Source organism: Schistocerca cancellata, chromosome 1, assembly GCF_023864275.1.
Source record: "Schistocerca cancellata isolate TAMUIC-IGC-003103 chromosome 1, iqSchCanc2.1, whole genome shotgun sequence".
In the NCBI taxonomy this organism is placed as follows: domain Eukaryota; kingdom Metazoa; phylum Arthropoda; class Insecta; order Orthoptera; family Acrididae; genus Schistocerca; species Schistocerca cancellata.
In genome coordinates, this window is record NC_064626.1 from 897,988,585 (window position 1) to 898,006,328 (window position 17,744).

The 17,744-nt window shown below is 46.9% G+C and overlaps 1 protein-coding gene across 1 annotated transcript in view; it reads left to right on the top strand.

Moving 5' to 3' along the window:
- Positions 1-17,744, top strand: part of LOC126112383 (uncharacterized) — a 515,907-nt gene that overhangs the window by 107,591 nt on the left and 390,572 nt on the right. The window lies entirely within an intron of this gene.

Consider the following 17,744-nt stretch of genomic DNA (forward strand, 5'->3'; position numbering starts at 1 on the left):
CACATTCGTAATTCTATGGATTTTATTCAGAGACTTAGCAATGTCAGGCTAAATAGTATGGATGTTCTTGTTAGTTTTGACGTAGTATCATTATACACCAAGGTACCTTTAAAGGACTCTTTAGCTCTTATCAACCAACATTTTGATAAGAACATTACGGCCTTATTTGAACATGTGCTTTTATCATCTTATTTTCAGTTTGATGGTGAATTTTATGAGCAAATTGACGGTGTTGCCATGGGAAGCCCCCTCTCCCCTCTGGTAGCTAATTTATTCATGGAAGACTTCGAGGACAAGGCACTGGACTCAGCATGTTTTAAACCCACGGTCTTCTGGAGGTACGTGGACGACACATTCGTGATATGGCCCCATGGTATGGATGAATTACATCGATTTCTTCAGCATTTGAATTCTATCCATGCTAGCATTAAATTTACCATGGAAATAGAAAAAGACGGGTGCCTCCCCTTTCTGGATGTTGTCGTTCGCCGTAAAAGTGATGGCACATTAGGACATGCCGTACATCGGAAACCAATGCATACAAATCTATACCTTCATGCCAGTAGCTGCCATCACCCTTCTCAGAGCATGGGTGTCCTTAAGACCTTAGTGCATCGGGCGCACTGTGTATCCGATGAAGACAATTTACAAGGAGAGCTAACATACCTCAAGAGTATTTTTAAATCGAATGGATATTCTCCGCAACAAATTCGTAGAGCATTCGATGTAAAACCTAAAAAGAAGGTATACGATGCGGAAGAAGATAGTAATTTCTTCAGATCTAGGGCGTTTCTGCCTTATGTGGGTGCTCTTTCTTCAAAGATAGGCCGTATTCTAGAGAAACACTGTGTGAAGGTGATCTTCCGGCCCCCCACGAAGATTGCGGCTTTACTCGGCTCTGTAAAGGACGATTTATTGCTTCGTAAGGCGGGTGTGTACCAGATTCCTTGCGGAAATTGTGAGCAGTCATACATAGGTCAAACAACACGCACCGTTCATGAAAGGTGTGTGGAGCACCGAAGATATACACGCCTATTACAACCAGACAAGTCTGCTGTGGCCGAACACTGTATTGATACGGGTCATTCCATGAATTACAGTGATGTGAAGATTTTAACATCCACCTCTTCTTTTTGGGATTCTGTATTCAAGGAAGCCATAGAAATTCGATTAGCCAACAATTTAATAAACAGAGATAAAGGTTTCAATTTGGACAAAGCATGGAATCCGGCTCTTGGACTAATTAAATTGCAGAGAAGTCGTCACCGTGTCATCGCCGCCGATCAAACATCGATAAGCACATCGAACGTCCGTACGCTTTCGCCACAGGCGGCGCAGCATCTGTGACCCGCATGCGCAGTACCGCCGCGGTGGAGCATATAAGGCCGCGCTTGGCACCTTGTCATCAGTCTTGTGACTCGCTCTGAAGATGGCCGGACGATACGCGGCCGAAATATCAGTAGAAGAAATTTTATTTGCGCGGCTGCATGCCCGAAATTTAATGGAACTGTGAATCTGTTGTTACGAACCGGAACTGGCTTTGTATGAGGTATTGTCCTCATTATTGGTTCGTGTCCTCATTAGTAAACAAGTATTTGAAATGTATACTTTTAGGTTAGGTCCCCATGTTACTCGGCCTACGTTTCACCCATGGCCCACGGCTCAGAAATGGGGTACATACATCACAGGGCATCGGACATTTTGCTGTCTGGGGTCATCTTATCAAAAACTCATTGCAGATGTGAGTGCAGTATTGCACCCAAATGCGAGGACGTCATATAAAATAAAGTGCAGATATCTTTTAAGGACACTGGTTCGTGAACTCAAGGGAAATGGTGAAAAATATGACAATTTTCTACACAGTGTAGTTCAAAGAATAATTAAATGGTGCATGTTAACTAATTATGTACAGCATAGGTACACATATCTCGAAATAAAAATAAAGTAGGAGACGGATTTTTTTCTGGAACTTCTTTACAGCATTATCTTTAAAGAAGACTTTGAAAAGGATGTTTCTGTCATAAATTATGGTTCAAAAATTTTTTTCATAACGATTTTCAAAAATTTCTGTAATTAAATCATAGTTTTCCTTTAAAAAATCTTTAATTTTCAGTTTTAATTTTTTAAGAATAGTCGGCTAGCTAATTAAGTATGTTTTAAGACATACAAAATTTCTGCCCTCTATCTTTATTAGTTTTTAACCAATGTTTTTCAGAACATCAAAAATGAACGTTTGGGAATGATGATAATGATGAAGTCCCATAATCCGTGACGGAGCGTAGGGGAACGATGCGGGAGACCCGCATCGCCGTACTAGGCAAGGTCCTAATGGAGGTGGTTTGCCATTGCCTTCCTCCGACCGTAATGGGGATAAAAATTGAAGTTAAAGTTAAAAACTGCGATCTATGACAAATTGCTTTGCATACATAGTCTACCAGGCACTTCCATCAATTCCATATCGTTAAACCTCGACACTGCACCACCACTTAAACATAACAGAGTATCCAGTACACCTATTTAAGAATTATTTAGTCCTATCAGGACAGTTTTTGGTATTCGTTCCCATATGCAGTTGTATAAACTTTCATTCGGGTTTTGAGTCCTACCATGTAATTACTTTTCTAATAATTTTGGACATGGCAGCACTACAGCAACTGTGCATGCAATAGCTTCAATACATTTGAAATAACAGCCAACCAGTTGCAAAATACAAGTTTATTAAACCTTGACCATAGTTTCGACAGTTTTAAAACCCTCTCCTTCAAAAGATATAGGACCTACTAACAAGATTACGACATTACGTATCTAACAAAATTAGTAACATTACAATAACCAAATTACAGGAATGTTATAGAATTTTTTCCAGAGAAGCGCACTCACGTAAAATCACATTATATATAGTCAAAGTGGGAGTCGTTGACTCCACTTAATCACCATGGAAATACATGATATAAAAGTAGTAGCCATCTGCTGTAGGGATTTGTCTTGAAAACTTAAATTTTTTTGCTAAACATCACATATTTGACGCAGGATACAACAGCATACAGTATGCTATTTGAAACATTTGTGTCAAAATGGCATTTAAATATAGAGCGTGGCATCGGATCCTATAGAGCGTCAATATGTTACGTTCAGAGCTACTGACATGCGCCGATTGGCTGAAGAGTGGAGGCCTCTAGCCTTAAGTTACCTATAGTAGCCGGCGCTCCTGCGCGTCCTAAAATCGCGTAGCTGCAATGAACAGTGTGTGTGATTTTCCTAGTACATATTAACCAAATAGTTGAAAAGAGGAAAAGGAGAGGAGGTAAAACGTATGTCATGAGGCCAGTTAGTTTATAAAAAGCTCACAGACTCAATAAACGCAGCAGACTGTTTACAAAATGTACAAACTGTACAAGAAACCTTGTGCGTGAATAGACAACCATAAAACTGTCGTGTTAATTGGAGTGATCGTACTGATGAAGCATGCTGTTTGAACAAATATACTAGGAGGGAAGTGTTACGAAATAACTGGAAGAATAGCACATGGAGCCTCACTAACCAGTGTACATGCGTAGAAATCACGGTGTTGTAGGTAGAATAAAAGCACAATAGAAATGAAATGTGGGGAGGAAATAGGTCTAAAATGATACGACATTATCCGAATACGTTGGCTTACAGAAAACATCGTACTGATGAAGCATGCTGTTTGAACAAATATACTAGGAGGGAAGTGTTACGAAATAACTGGAAAAATAGCACATGGAGCCTCACTAACCAGTGTACATGCGTAGAAATCACGGTGTTGTAGGTAGAATAAAAGCACAATAGAAATGAAATGTGGGGAGGAAATAGGTCTAAAGTGATACGACATTATCCGAATACGTTGGCTTACAGAAAACATGAAACAGACGCTGATGCTGAAAACGCGGGGCTGGACTTCCTCGATCTTAAATCGTCTATAGTAGATAACAGCGGAACAATATTTACTGAAGGGTTTTTTTATACCACCGTATACTTCCACCTGTTCCAGTTTTCTCTATTAATAGTGATACACGCTATATTGTACGGTTGAATACTCTCGTCGACTTGAAGAAGAAGAAGAAGATGAAGATGATGAAGAAGAAGAAGACGTAGGCTGATCAGTATTCTGTGCTGATGTGCTGTAAACACAGAGTTATATAAATTAACATTTTTGTCGGTACTGTAAAACTCATTGTGTCATGCGTTCCCATCTCTTGTTACAGAGGGCTTTGCATGTTCGAAAGACAGCGCCTGTGCCGTGATGGCCACGTTACCGTTTCATTTGAATTTCATGCTGACGCTGCCGATCGAGCAAACTACGCAATGTAGAAGGCACAGCTGTTCTCGTTGTGGCCGATTTTGATGGACACTTACTGTCCATGAGGAGTATTCCGCACGAGTTCGACTGGACAATAGCCAGCAGGCCGGCGTAACACACAGCGCGCGTTTCTGCCTGTGCCCAGATCACTGACTGATATGAGGCTTCTGTGTCCGATGCGACGGCGATGCGGCGACAGAATGTTGCTTACTTTTCTCCAAGGCAGTTACATATATTTCTGTTCGGTTATTGTTTGAAGTAGTCCTATTGCTTAGGTAATTTTGGTGTGTTACCACAGTGACCAGTTACTGAGCAACTTTAAGTAAAGGTTCTGACATTAATATTCAGTTGGTAGAATATTGTCCATTTGCTAACATTTCTACATCTTGTGTCTTATTAAAGTGTTGCTGTAGCTGATCTTATGTATCATATTATTTTGCTGTCATGAAATCTTATTAGATGGAGCAGGTACACTGTGAGGGTAGTCTCCACATTTAAGGCAGTAATTCTGTATAATAAACATTGCAAAAGTAACTTCTGATTTCCACAATGAGCCAAGCTGTTTAGCAGCTTGTTTGTCCGTCTTTGGAACGAAGTACATCACTGTTTTCTGCGTATCAAGGATGCGACAGTTTGTTGATAGGATTGTGGATGTATATGGCAGTAGATGTCTACGCACATGTCATGTAATAACGGGGCCTTGCTTTGCGTAAGCGGTGATGGCGCCCAATAGCGACCCTCATGGGCTCCATAAGATTTATATCAGGTGAACTTGGTGGCCGAGACATCAACGTGAGTTCACTATAATGCTCCTCGGATCACTGTAGCACAGTTCTGTCTCCGAGACACGAACAATGATACTGCTGAAAAGCGACATAGCCGTCGGGAAAGCCGTCAAGCATGAAGGGATACAGGCGGTTTGCAACTAACAATGTCTCTTCGATTACCACCTCAAGTCCCATGCGAGCGCAGGAGAAAGTCTCTGTTCCCACCAGCCTTCCTCCGTGGCTAGCTCCACGGTTCGATCTGGACGATGACAGCGTTTGTGGAGAGGCCATCGATCTAGTGTAGCAAAAAACGTGATTCACGGGAAGAGCCGACACGTTTCCATTGATCGAAGTTCGAATCCCGATGTTCCCGTGCCCAATGCATTCGCAGTTGACAATGTTATTGGGTCAACATGTGAAGACATGGGGGTGGTCTGCTGCGAAGCTCCGTGTTCACCAATGTACGATGAACATTGTGCTCCGAAACACTTGTGCGTGCACCAGCATTGTGCTCTTTCTGCAGGGGTGCCACAGACCACCATCTGTCCTACTTTAGAGTGGAGACAAGACTCCGAGCACCACGTTCTGTGAAGAGTCGTGGATGTCCAACCACTTAGCTCCTAGTGGTAGTTTCACTGTCCTACCTCTTTGCATACATGCTCAAGGCAGTAGCACGTGAACATTCGACCAGCTTCGCCGTTTTTGAGATATTCTGGTAATAATAATCTACTCTTTGTCAAAGTCGCTTATCTCAATGGATTTCCCCATTTACAGCCCATATCTTCGCTAGGGTGATCCCCCTCCGTGTATGCTCCGTTTACATACTTTTGTTACCACGTCGCGTGTTCACAACACGACCAGGAGGCATCCAACCTCGCGGTAGGCAGTAGTCATAATTTTTTGGCTTATCAGTGTGTGTATACTGAGGGGTCCGCTATTTATGGTCATCGGCAATCAGATGGCGCACAGCAGGCTGGTCTGTGCGCTCTCCGTTTTGACTCTGCTGGCAGCAACTGTGCTCGTTTTAGAGGTGAACAGTGTTTGAAACATTCATTCAGAGTACAATCACGCCACTCTGACGAGTACATACTCCTGCTGAACAAATTCAGGCATTTTAACGGAGCCACATTGGAAGCCTGCGGGAAACTGGATGGACGTATCAACGGTATGTTGGACCTGTTGGACACAATGTGTAGATGGTTTACCCTGCTTTCGAGAGTGGTTTGCGGAACATTCGAAACTATCGTAGACTAGATTCCCTAAGTCCACGTAATACAGACGCACGTAGAGGTCGACGCAGCGTGGAGCATCGGTGGCCGATCGAACAGCATGCAAGAATGGAGTATGACTACATGTTGCACCCACTGTCTTCACAGGGAGCATTGGGAACCGTCTGCTTGCAGGAGGATTGAGATCACGTTTGCCTTCGGCCAGACTGCCACTGAAACCACGACACCACCAAGCACGGCTAGTGCCGTATCGTGAAAGAGGTGAGCGGAGAGTGGTATGGCGCTCTGTTGTCTTCAGTGAAGAGTTTACGTTCTATCTGTTTGCGAGTGGCGAATTTACATATGTTTTGCGTATACCCTGTCAGTTTCTTATTCCAGAGTGTATTACCCCACGGCACATAGATCTTTACCCTGGCTTCATCGTGTGGGGAGCCATAAATTACATCTCGCGGTCATATGTATTGTTTGGGGAGCGTAAAGTGAGCAGTTCAGGGATTAGTGAACACAGGGTTGTCGTAGTGAGATTGAATATCGTAATCCCCAAATTCTCGAAAAATAAGCGAAAAATATACCTATTCAAAAAAGCAGATATTATCACGAAATATGGGAGAGAGTGTCACAAAAATGATACAGGATTTGGGGGTGAACATCATTAAAAGAAAGGCGTTTTTCATTGCGACGGAATCTTCTCACGAAATTCCGGTCACCAACTTTCTCCTCCGAATGCGAAAATATTTTGTTGACAACGACCTACATAGGGCAGAACGAACACCACGATAAAATAAGGGAAATCAGAGCTCGTACGGAAAGATATAGGTGTTCATTCCTTCCGCGCGCTATACGAGATTGGAATAATAGGGAATCGTGAAGGTGGTTCGATGAAACCTCTGCCAGGTACTTAAATCTGATTTGCAGAGTATCCATGTAGATGTAGATGAGTAATGCCGGTTACACTGCTCAGGTATTGCCATTTCCTCGATAGGAAGGCGATGTGCCTTTTCAGCAGGACAATGCATCTCCATATACGGCCGCTGCGACGCAACGTGGTCTTCGTACTGAACAACTACTGCCCTGGAAATCAAGATTACCTGGACTTTCGCCAACTGAACACGCATGCGACATGATGAAGTGGGAACTTCCTCGTTCTCCCGGGTCTGCAAGAACCATTGTGGAGCTGCAACAAAAGACGCAAGATGCTTGGGAAAGTCTATCGAAGGATGCCATTCGGCACCTTTGTTATCGTTTATCAGAGAGAATAGGCGCCTGCGTTGCCGTGAGAGGGGTGGTAAACTGTGTACTGATGCAGCTGTTAGAGCAACTTTTACTGTGACGTGTGTGTCCCATTTCGTCCGAATTTGTTATCATATACTTGTGTAATGATAAATTACCTATCACATTACTTGTCAATTAAATGGCCTTGTCTTTGAGGGTGCTGCATTTTGTTTTCGGGCAGTTTATATTATACGCCATTAGCGCATCTCTCCCTCTCCCCTTCTGCTCCTCGGTCGAACTGAGACAGTCGTCGTCGACCGATCGGTCGTCTAGCGTAAGGTGCGTGGAATTGATCACTGCAGGCGTGAACTGCCTTTTCCTTATGTTCCTTGTTGTTGTTGTTGTTGTGGTCTTCAGTCCTGAGACTGGTTTGATGCAGCTCCCCATGCTACTCTATCCTGTGCAAGCTTCTTCATCTCCCAGTACTTACTGCAACCTACATACTTCTGGATCTGCTTAGTGTATTCATCTCTTGGTCTCCCTCTACGATTTTCACCCTCCACGCTGCCCTCCAATACTAAATTGGTGATCCCTTGATCCTCAGCATATGTCCTACCAATCGATCCCTTCTTCTACTCAAGTTGTACCAGAAACTTCTCCCCAATAGATTCAATACCCCCTCATTAGTTATGTGATCTACCCATTTAATCTTCAGCATTCTTCTGTAGCGCCACATTTCGAAAACTTCTATTCTCTTCTTGTCTATACTATTTATCGTCCACGTTTCACTTCCATACATGGCTACACTCCATACAAATACTTTCAGAAACGACTTCCTGACACTTAAATCTGTACTAGATCTTAACAAATTTCTCTTCTTCAGAAACGCTTTTCTTGTCATTGCCAGTCTACATTTTATATCCTCTCAGCTTCGACCACTTAAGGATTGGAATTTCTTGCCTAAAACTGTAGTAATCAGGTTGACGATATGCAATCTACTCAAAAGACAAAACGTATCCTTCATCTCGAAACTATTTAATGGTAGTTAGAAAAGAATACACAACGGAACACATTTGTCAATATCAGAATTCCATGACGGCTCGGGGTAAATCGCCGTCGATTTAAACGTTCCTGGTTCATAAAATGGCTCTGAGCACTATGGGACTTAACTTCTGAGGTCATCAGCCGGCCGGAATGGCCGTGCGGTTCTAGACGCTACAGTCTGGAACCGAGCCACCGCTACGGTCGAAGGTTCGAATCCTGCCTCGGGCATGGCTGTGTGTGTTGTCCTTAGTTAGGTTTAAGTAGTTCTAGGCGACTGATGACCTCAGAGGTTAAGTCTCATAGTGCTCAGAGCCATTTGGACCTTTTTTTGAGGTCATCAGTCCCCTAGAACTTAGAACTACTTAAACCTAACTAACCTAAGGACATCACACACATCCATGCCCAAGGCAGGATTCGAACCTGCGACCGTAGCGGTCGCGCGGTTCCACACTGAAGCGCCTAGAACCGCGGCCGGAGCGTTCCTGGCGGCTGACGGGAAAACCCGTTTGACAGCTGCATCGTAACGGTAATTAACACACGCGTGCGCAGACAACACAACCGATGCTGCATTACATAGCGCTGAGAGAGAAGTGCGACTCGGTCGCTAGAGCTCGATATCATTGTTTCAGTTGTAGCGCTGCGTTGGAATTTGCAAGGAAATAACACTTCCGAATTCTCGATTACCATAGACTAGTTTTGCCTGTGGGTAGAAAGATACGTCTCCTGTTCGGCAGAGAAGACGTATTGTGTGTGTGGTTGTTTACGCGGTGAGCGAGATGTGCAGCCGGCAGCCGCAGTGAGAGCGGCGTGGCGTCGGGCTGTCGGCGGGACGGCGAGCGGCGAGTCGAGTGGGGGACGCGAATTATTTCAATTAGGAGCCCTCTCTGCGGGCGGCGAGGGTGCTCGGCCGCCGCCGCTTGTTTAACGAGTGCCGGCACCGCGGCCGCGCACTGCGCGCTGCACGCCACGGGCCCTCACGGTGGCGCCCGACTGGCGCCGGACCGGAGCCTCGCCGGCCTCGCACCGCACACTTGTCAAGGCTCGTCCGGCTTTTGTTAACGTACAGGGTGTTCAGAAAGTAGCACAACCCTACAGCAAAATAACTACGTTACATATTTGCCAACATTCGTGTTTCACGAACACCAAATCAATTTCGGTCGTTATAAAGGCTGTTGGTTCAAATGGTTCAAATGGCTCTGAGCACTATGGGACTTAACATCTGAGGTAATCAGTCCCCTAGAACTTAGAACTACTTAAAACTAAGGACATCACACACATCCATGCCCAAGGCAGGATTCGAACCTGCGACCGTAGCGCCGGCCGTGGTGGTCAAGCGGTTCTAGGCGCTTCAATCTGGAACCGCAGGCTCGAATCCTGCCTCGGGCTTGGATGTGTGTGATGTCCTTAGGTTTAAGTAGTTCTAAGTTCTAGGGGACTGATGACCTCCGCTGTTAAGTCCCATAGTGCTCAGAGCCATTTCAACCATTTGCGACCGTAGCGGTCGCACGGTTCCACGCTGAAGCGCCTAGAACTGCTCGGCCACACCGGCCGGCTGGCTGTTGGTGGCACAAGATTTAGTGTCCGTTCACTTACGGGTAAGACAGAAATTGAAAAATTGAGGGCAACAAAAAAAGGAAAGAAATGATGAACTCTGTTTTCATACTTTTCTTTACAAATGAAAACCCAGGAGTACTGCTCCAAAGTACGCGATCCAGTCACCTTAATGTAGCGACCACATATGTTCGACGACAACAGGGAATAACCCCTCACATCCGTTAGGTGGCAGCGCTAGAAGTGGAGGGTATACAGGATGAAAACTATTTAAACGGACAAACTCTGGGAGGTTATAGGGTACATCAAAACAAATATTATTCCCTTACGTCATTATTTTCCTATGAGGAGTATTTAAAACGGCAGAGGAAGATTTCTCTGGCGACAAATTAATTAAACCAAGAAACACTTTTCCATTTTTTATAACCAACAGACAACACATTAACACAACCCAATTTCAATTACAGTAGATTTTTCAAAAATGCCTCCATTGACACGTAAACAAACGTTAAACCGTCGGATCATGTTCTGTCTGACACGGGCTAAAACCCCAGTTGTATCCTGAATTGTTCCTGCTGCTGATACTATCCGAGGAACCAGATCCTCTTCTGATGCAACAGGAGTTGCGTAAACAAGGTTGCGCATCTCTCCCCACACAAAGAAGTCCAGGGGGGACGTATCTTGGGATCGAGCAGGCCACGGTACAGAACCACCTCTGCCAATCCACGTTTCTGGGAACCGTCGGTCTAGGAATCGACGCACACGATGACTGAAATGTGCCGGCGCCACGTACTGTTGGAACCAAATGCGTTGTCTTGTAGGGAGCGAGACGTCTTCCAGCAATTTTGGCAATGCTCTGGCGAGAAAATTGTAATAGTGCCTGCCACTTAATGGCCTAGGTAGCAGATACGGCCCAATTAAACAGTCCCCAACAACCAGAATCCACACATTAATGCAGAACCGCACTTGATGGGCGCTGGTAACTGTGGCATGTGGGTTATCCTCACTCCAAACGTGCGAATTGTGCATGTTGAAGACTCCATCACGCCCGAACGTTGCTTCATCGGTAAAAAACACAGAGGAGGGAAATGTAGGATGCATTTCACACTGTTCCGGGTACCAATGCGAAAACTGTGCTCTGGTTGGATAATCAGCTGGTTCCAGGTTGTGGACAGGCTGTAAGTGAAATGGACGTAATTGCTCTCGAAGGACTGTTCTTACATTCGTCTGATTCGTCCGCATGTTACGTGCAACTGCACGAGTGCTGACTGAAGGCAACTTCCTCAAATTGCAACGTTCGTACCGTGCAATGGCGTCCCTGTCCAGGTAATCTGCTAAATGACCCGGTCTCATGCAGATGTTGGTACACAGCAGCAAAGGTCGTATGATGCGGGATACGGCGATTAGGATATTGTTGTTGATAAACCCGCTGTGCAGTTCGTCCGTTATGGTGCGCTACGTAGTATGCACCAACCATATCAGTGTACTCACTCCAGGTGTATCGCTCCATTAGTAAACAGAGCCAATACACTACTACACTGGTGGACAGCAATTGCCTAAAACTGAAGAGCGTAATACGCCCTCTAACAAATAAAGATTGTGATACGGCCTCTAACAACTGAAGAGCGTAATACGGCCTCCACCGGTTTAAATAATCCTCATAGGAAAAATGACATTAGGGAAAAATATTTGTTTTGATGTCCCCTACAACCTCCCAGAGTTTGTCGGTTTAAATACTTTTCACCCTGTATAAAGAGTGACCAGGGGACGCGGGAAACAGTGCAGTCATTGAGGAAATTCTATATATTTTTTTTTATTTCGTCTGTCTCAGTTTCATTATTATAGAATTCAGGTGTAGAGGCTACCACTTTCGGACTCCCATTCTAAAACCACACACGTTGCTATTAACGGTAATTATTCATGCAACATTGTGCCGAAAGTCACGAAAAGCTTCTGAGCAGCAAAATATATGGTGTACACAAGCTGTTCGTGCCTTTTGGCACCATATTGTATTAATAATTACGATTACAGTAAGGTGCGTGGTTTGAGAATGGGCGCGACAGCCCTAAACCGGTAACTGCTACCGCTGAATTTTATATCAATGCAACTGAGACGGGAGAAATAAAAGAAATAATCCAATTTTCTCAGGATTGAGCAGTTTCAAACCTACCGTCCCGTGGCAGCATACCTCGAATAAGCGAGAGCAGTCATTGCCACAATGCGGAAACGGACTGATTAATCTGACGTCCAAAACGAGGTGATCATTGACTTTCGGACTAAGGGTGGAAGCATTCACGAAACGGGTGAATTTGTAAATTGTCCACATGCTATCGTGGCTTCTGTCCGACGCCAGCGTGAACGTCTCACACGATGGAAAGTTCGTCAACCTCCCTCTTAGCCACATTTCACATCCTCTTTTGACGCTAGCTACGCCGAACGTTGAACTCATGCGGTTTTCTTATGCGTTATCGAGTAAAATATTTCATACACAGCTCAACACGGAACTGACTCGAATAGGCTTCACGATGTACAGAGAGGGCCATTCAGATTCCTAGTCGCCGGTGTGAAAACGTTTCGACACTCCTCGGATTTAGCATGCTGCCAGGAGGCGCTAGTTCTACGGCGTAGCGCCACTCAGCTGCATGGTGTCGTAACGGTTGCCTGTTATACTGACGCCAAGAAATCAGTGAATGGCTGTCTGTGTACGGAGACATTTTAATGTGGCCATCAAAGGTACATGGGCGGTACTTGGGGGGGGGGGGGGAGGGGGCTCGTAAAGTGATCCTGCCGTTTTATTCACGCAGTCCCCCAACACCCCACCCGCACCCTGTGACCACACCATGGAAGGCGCGAAACAAACAGGAGGGCGGCTGAAAAACCATAAAACTGTTTGCTACTCTAGATCACTTCCTAATTTCATGAATGCTTTGGAATGGTCCACAGTGGTTCCATCCTGTACACCAGGGAAAAAATTGCAGTCGCATTCCACTTCAAAGGGATGCCATCATGTGCAGTAGGGTTGCAGGCCTCACGAAGTCCAGGTGAGAAGTGTTTAATCGTACAGGAGGCATCAGCATAGCCATATGTTGTCGATAACGTCGTCCTGTTGCTCATCGCACTGCGAACTGTCGTTTTTGACAGCAAAATACGTATATGAAGTCTTCACGGATTGTCGTCCGAGTAGCATCGTCGTCGTCTCGTAGCAACGTTTCGATGAAATGCGTCTCCATCATCTTCAGGCGAAGTGTCGGGATATCGTCGCTGCTCTCATCTGTTGCTTTCCCCTCTTTGGGGAAGTGTGAGGGGGAGTCTGTAGCCTTTCGGCTTTTACTCCCCTGTGAACGTGTGTATGTGATTTTTCTATAGTTTTTGGTGTCTGTGATTTGTGATGATTGTTGTGAGTGTGTCTGGTACTTGCCTGAGGTAGGCGAGAAGTTTGTTGTTATATGGGAAGGAACAGGATGACGGATTGGGTGTTGGGATTTTCTCTTCGACTTAGTCGTCGAATATCATCATAGGGCGCTTGTGCTTATCGCGGGACATGTCATACCGACCTAGGGAGTGGATGAGTGCGTTTCCGGATCTGGAAGAACCCTCATAGAAGGCCCTTGCCAGATCCTGGAAACGCTCTCTCAGGAGTGGGATTTCGGCTGCGGCGTGCAAGTCGTCTGTAGGGAATCCAAGAGGTAAGTGCAGTGCCCTTCTGAGGGCGCGGTTCTGCAGCCTCTGGAGTTTGTCCAGGTGCTGCTTTGCCGCGTATCCCCAGACAGGGCACGCATACTCCATTACTGGCCGGATCAGGGCCTGGTACACATTTACTGCTACTGGGCAGGGAAGGGAGCTGGTTGTGTTCAGGATAGGATATAGGATGGACATTCTGGCGCAGGCCTTCCTGTGGATCTCGTCTATGTGGGGTTTCCACGTAAGACGAGAGTCCAAGGTTACGCCAAGGTACTTGGCGGTTCAGCGCCAGGGGAGTTGGGTTCCATTTAGGTGAAGGTGGAGGGGGGGACGTTGAGGAGGATCGCGCCTTCCGAGCCTGCGGGTAATCAGCATTGCCTGCGTCTTCTCAGAGTTGATGGTGATGCGCCAGCGACGGGCCCAAGTTTCTGTGTCATCTAAAACCTTTTGTAGCCTACGGATGACCAGGTCCTTGTTCGCGTTTCTCGTGTAGAAGGCTGTATCGTCAGCGTACTGTGCGGTGTGCATCAGGGGGGCCGTTGGAGTGTCCGCAGTGTACAAACTGTACAATACGGGCCCCAGGACCGATCCCTGTGGCACCCCAGCACGAATACGCCTTCTGGTGGAGGTGGCAGTTTCTACTTTGACGGAGAAAGTCCTATTCGTGAGATAGCTCTTGATCAGCTGAACTATGCTCCCGGGAAACCCTTGTGTGTACAACTTGTAGAGTAGCCCTCTATGCCATACTGAATCAAAGGCTTTGGCTACGTCTAGTAGCACTATCCCGCAGTAGCCTCTGTGGTTGAAGCCCTCTGTGGCTGCTTCAACCATTCTCATGACCTGTTGTGGGGCAGAGTGGTTCTGTCGGAAGCCAAATTGGAAATCCGGCAGAATTTGCTCTCTGGTAATATGTTCTTGTATGGGTCTTAGCAGGAGGCGCTCATAGATCTTGTTGAGAGTTGGCAAGAGGCTAATCGGCCTGTAGTGCTGCGGGAATAGAGGGTCTTTCCCTGGTTTGTGTATCGCGACCACTTCCGCATGTTTCCAGCAAGCTGGGAAAACACGGGTTTCGAGTAATCTCGTTGAGGACGTTCGCGAGGTGTGTGATCGCTGTGGGTGGGAGTTTTTTGACTAACTGGTTTGTGACACTGTCGTGCCCTGGCGCCTTTTTTGTAGGGAGGGCCCTGATTACTCTTGCCACGTCCTCGGGGGCAAAAAGTATGGGTTCGTCCTCTGGGTCCTCCTCGGCATTGAGGAAGACAGCCAGCTGGCGACGGACCACTCTTTCATGCTCTTCATCCTGGGGTTCTGCCGCTTGGAACTGCTTCTCGAAGGAGTCGGCGAAGGCGTTGGCCTTTCCAGCATGGCTATAGACCAGTCCCCGCTCGCCATGCAGTGGCGGCATCCTAGCGCGTCGTTTTGTAAACTGTTTTGTCGCTTGCCATAGTGTATGATCGTCTACTTTGAGAGCCATGAGGCGGTTTTGCCATTGCTGGTTTCTGTGCTCATTGAGCGCTACCTTCAGTTCTCTCTGTAGACGATTGAGCAGCCTCCTGGTGGCCTGATTTCTGGTGACCTTCCACTCTTTTGCTACTCTGTTCTTATGTCGAATTTGAGCTAGCAAGTGTTCCGGGAGCTGTATTTGCGGCGGTGGGACATCCCTTTGTGGAGGGGTGGCTTCTTCCGCTGCCTGCAAGATGCTGCCTGTTAGGTCTTGTAGCGCTTGTTCTACTGTTTCGGCAGTAGGTGGCGGAGCGCGAGCGATATCAGAGGCGACAGTTTCTTGGTATCGCTCCCAGTCTGTACGTTTGTACGACGTCTGGTACCGTGGGAGTGCTACCCATTCTCCCACATCGACCTCCAGAACCACTGGGTTGTGGTCGGAGGACATTCTGTTGATTGTCCTTGCGGTCACAAACCCTGCGATCCTCCTTGTGAGAGCTACATCTATCACGTCGGGCCTGCCTCCATTTTTTGGAAAATGTGTGGGCTCGACTGGACCCCATGTTTCGAAGTGGTGGGTGCGCGCTAGTTGTTGCAGTTTGGCGCCTGCTCTGGAGGTTACTCTAGAATTCCAATCAGGATGTTTGGCATTGAAGTCTCCCCCTATTATGAGTTTGCCTTCAATTTGCCCTAGAGCAGCTATGTCTCCCTCATCTATCTGGTCATGTGGGGGTCGGTAGACTGCAACAATTGTTAGGGGTCCAGTGGCAGTGGTTACTTCCACCGCCACTGCTTCGATTTTGTTGGTAGCTGGTAAGAATACCTGGTGGTGGGGGATCCCTCTTTTTACATATATGGCCACTCCTCCGCCTTGGGTTGGCCTGTCTTTACGGTAGCTAACGTAGTTGGGAACTGTCGCTTTTACTCCCGGCTTTAGGTGGGTTTCCCCCATCATGCATATGTCGATGGAGAACTCCTTCATGAGTTCCCGGAACTCGACCTCTTGATTAACAATGCCGTCTGCGTTAAAGACGCACATTGTCAGGCCTTGAATATTCGGTCGTCTATTCATGATGGTGTTTTGATACTACTGAGGAAGTCGCAGAGGGGGGCGACTGCTGGACTGTTGCCTGAAGGGCGACGAGGATCTGTGTGTTCTGCTTCTGGGCTTCCCTGAATTCCTTCATCATTTCCATGACGAGGTTCATGGTCTGCACCATTACGCCTAACAACTGATCCATGGGGGGGGGGGGGGGGGGGGAGTGTGTGTGGGATTCCCTAGAGCTTCCTCCGTCATGGAGGACCTGGTCGTTGTTGCTGTGTATTTCCCGGTGTTGTTCTCGTGATTGTGTCTGGTGTTGTGATGATTGGGCCACGCTTTCATGGTTCCTTGGAGGAGAAATCACTTCCGCATAAGTCGCCCTCGGTGTGTCGGGCCTTGGTTTAACCCAGGCCTTGTCCGTGTGTGTTGTCATGTTTTGTTTTCTTGTGTGTCTATGTGGGTTTATGGTGTTTTGCTTGTGTGTGTGGGGGACGGCCTTTGCGCCCTTTGCCTGTTGTGTGTGTCGTTTGTGGACCTCACAACCTTGGTAACCCGCTTTGTGGTTTTTGCCACACAGCGCGCACCTTATTTGTGGGTCCGTGTGTAGTAGTGTACATGTTCTTGTGTCGTGGGCCTCAGCGCACTTCCTGCACCTTACTGGCATGGTGCAGTAGGCGGCGATGTGATTCAGGCCCTGACACCTGAAGCACTGCACCGTCTTGTTCTTACGGCGCAGCGGTTCAGTGGTGACAGGCACAGCCAGAACCATCTTTATCTCCCTTTTGTTCAGGGGGATGTCTGGGAGTGTGGCCTGGTATAGTGGCCACTTGCTATTGATGTTGCCCATCTGGTGGACCGCCTTGACGACGTACCCCTGGGCAGTCAAGTCTGTTTTGATCGCCTGGGGGGACACTCGTCTTGGGAGGTCTCTTATTTCTATGTTTCTGTATCGTCGGTCGCGGGCTGATATCTCAGCTGGACCGCTCTCCGCATCCCTCCGCCGGCCAATCACGCGCCCGCGGAATCGCCCGATGCGCCTGGAGCGGCTGGTGGTGGGGGTGACGAGTGTGCTGGGTTCGTGTCCCGGCGTCCGTCTCTGTCTGCTCTGTCCGTGGCCCTTGGTGGAACGGAACGTTCTTTTCTGATTTTCCTGATTGCAGGCTCCTAGGATGTGCTGAGATAGTAGCCAATGTCGTGGTTGATTAGGTTGTCGTGTATCCGTATTTCTAGCGACTCCTTGATTATTGAGACCCAAAATCCGTTTTTACTGCATATTTTACTGCATATCGAAGGTGTGCTTCTCATCAGTGCTATGTTCCGCCGCAGCAGATTTGTTGGTCTTATCCAAGCGTACATGCCTGATGTGTTCATTGCGGTGCTGTGAGATGCAATGCTGCGTCTGTCCTATATATTGCATCCCACATTCGCATCCGATCTCGTACACACCAGGTGCC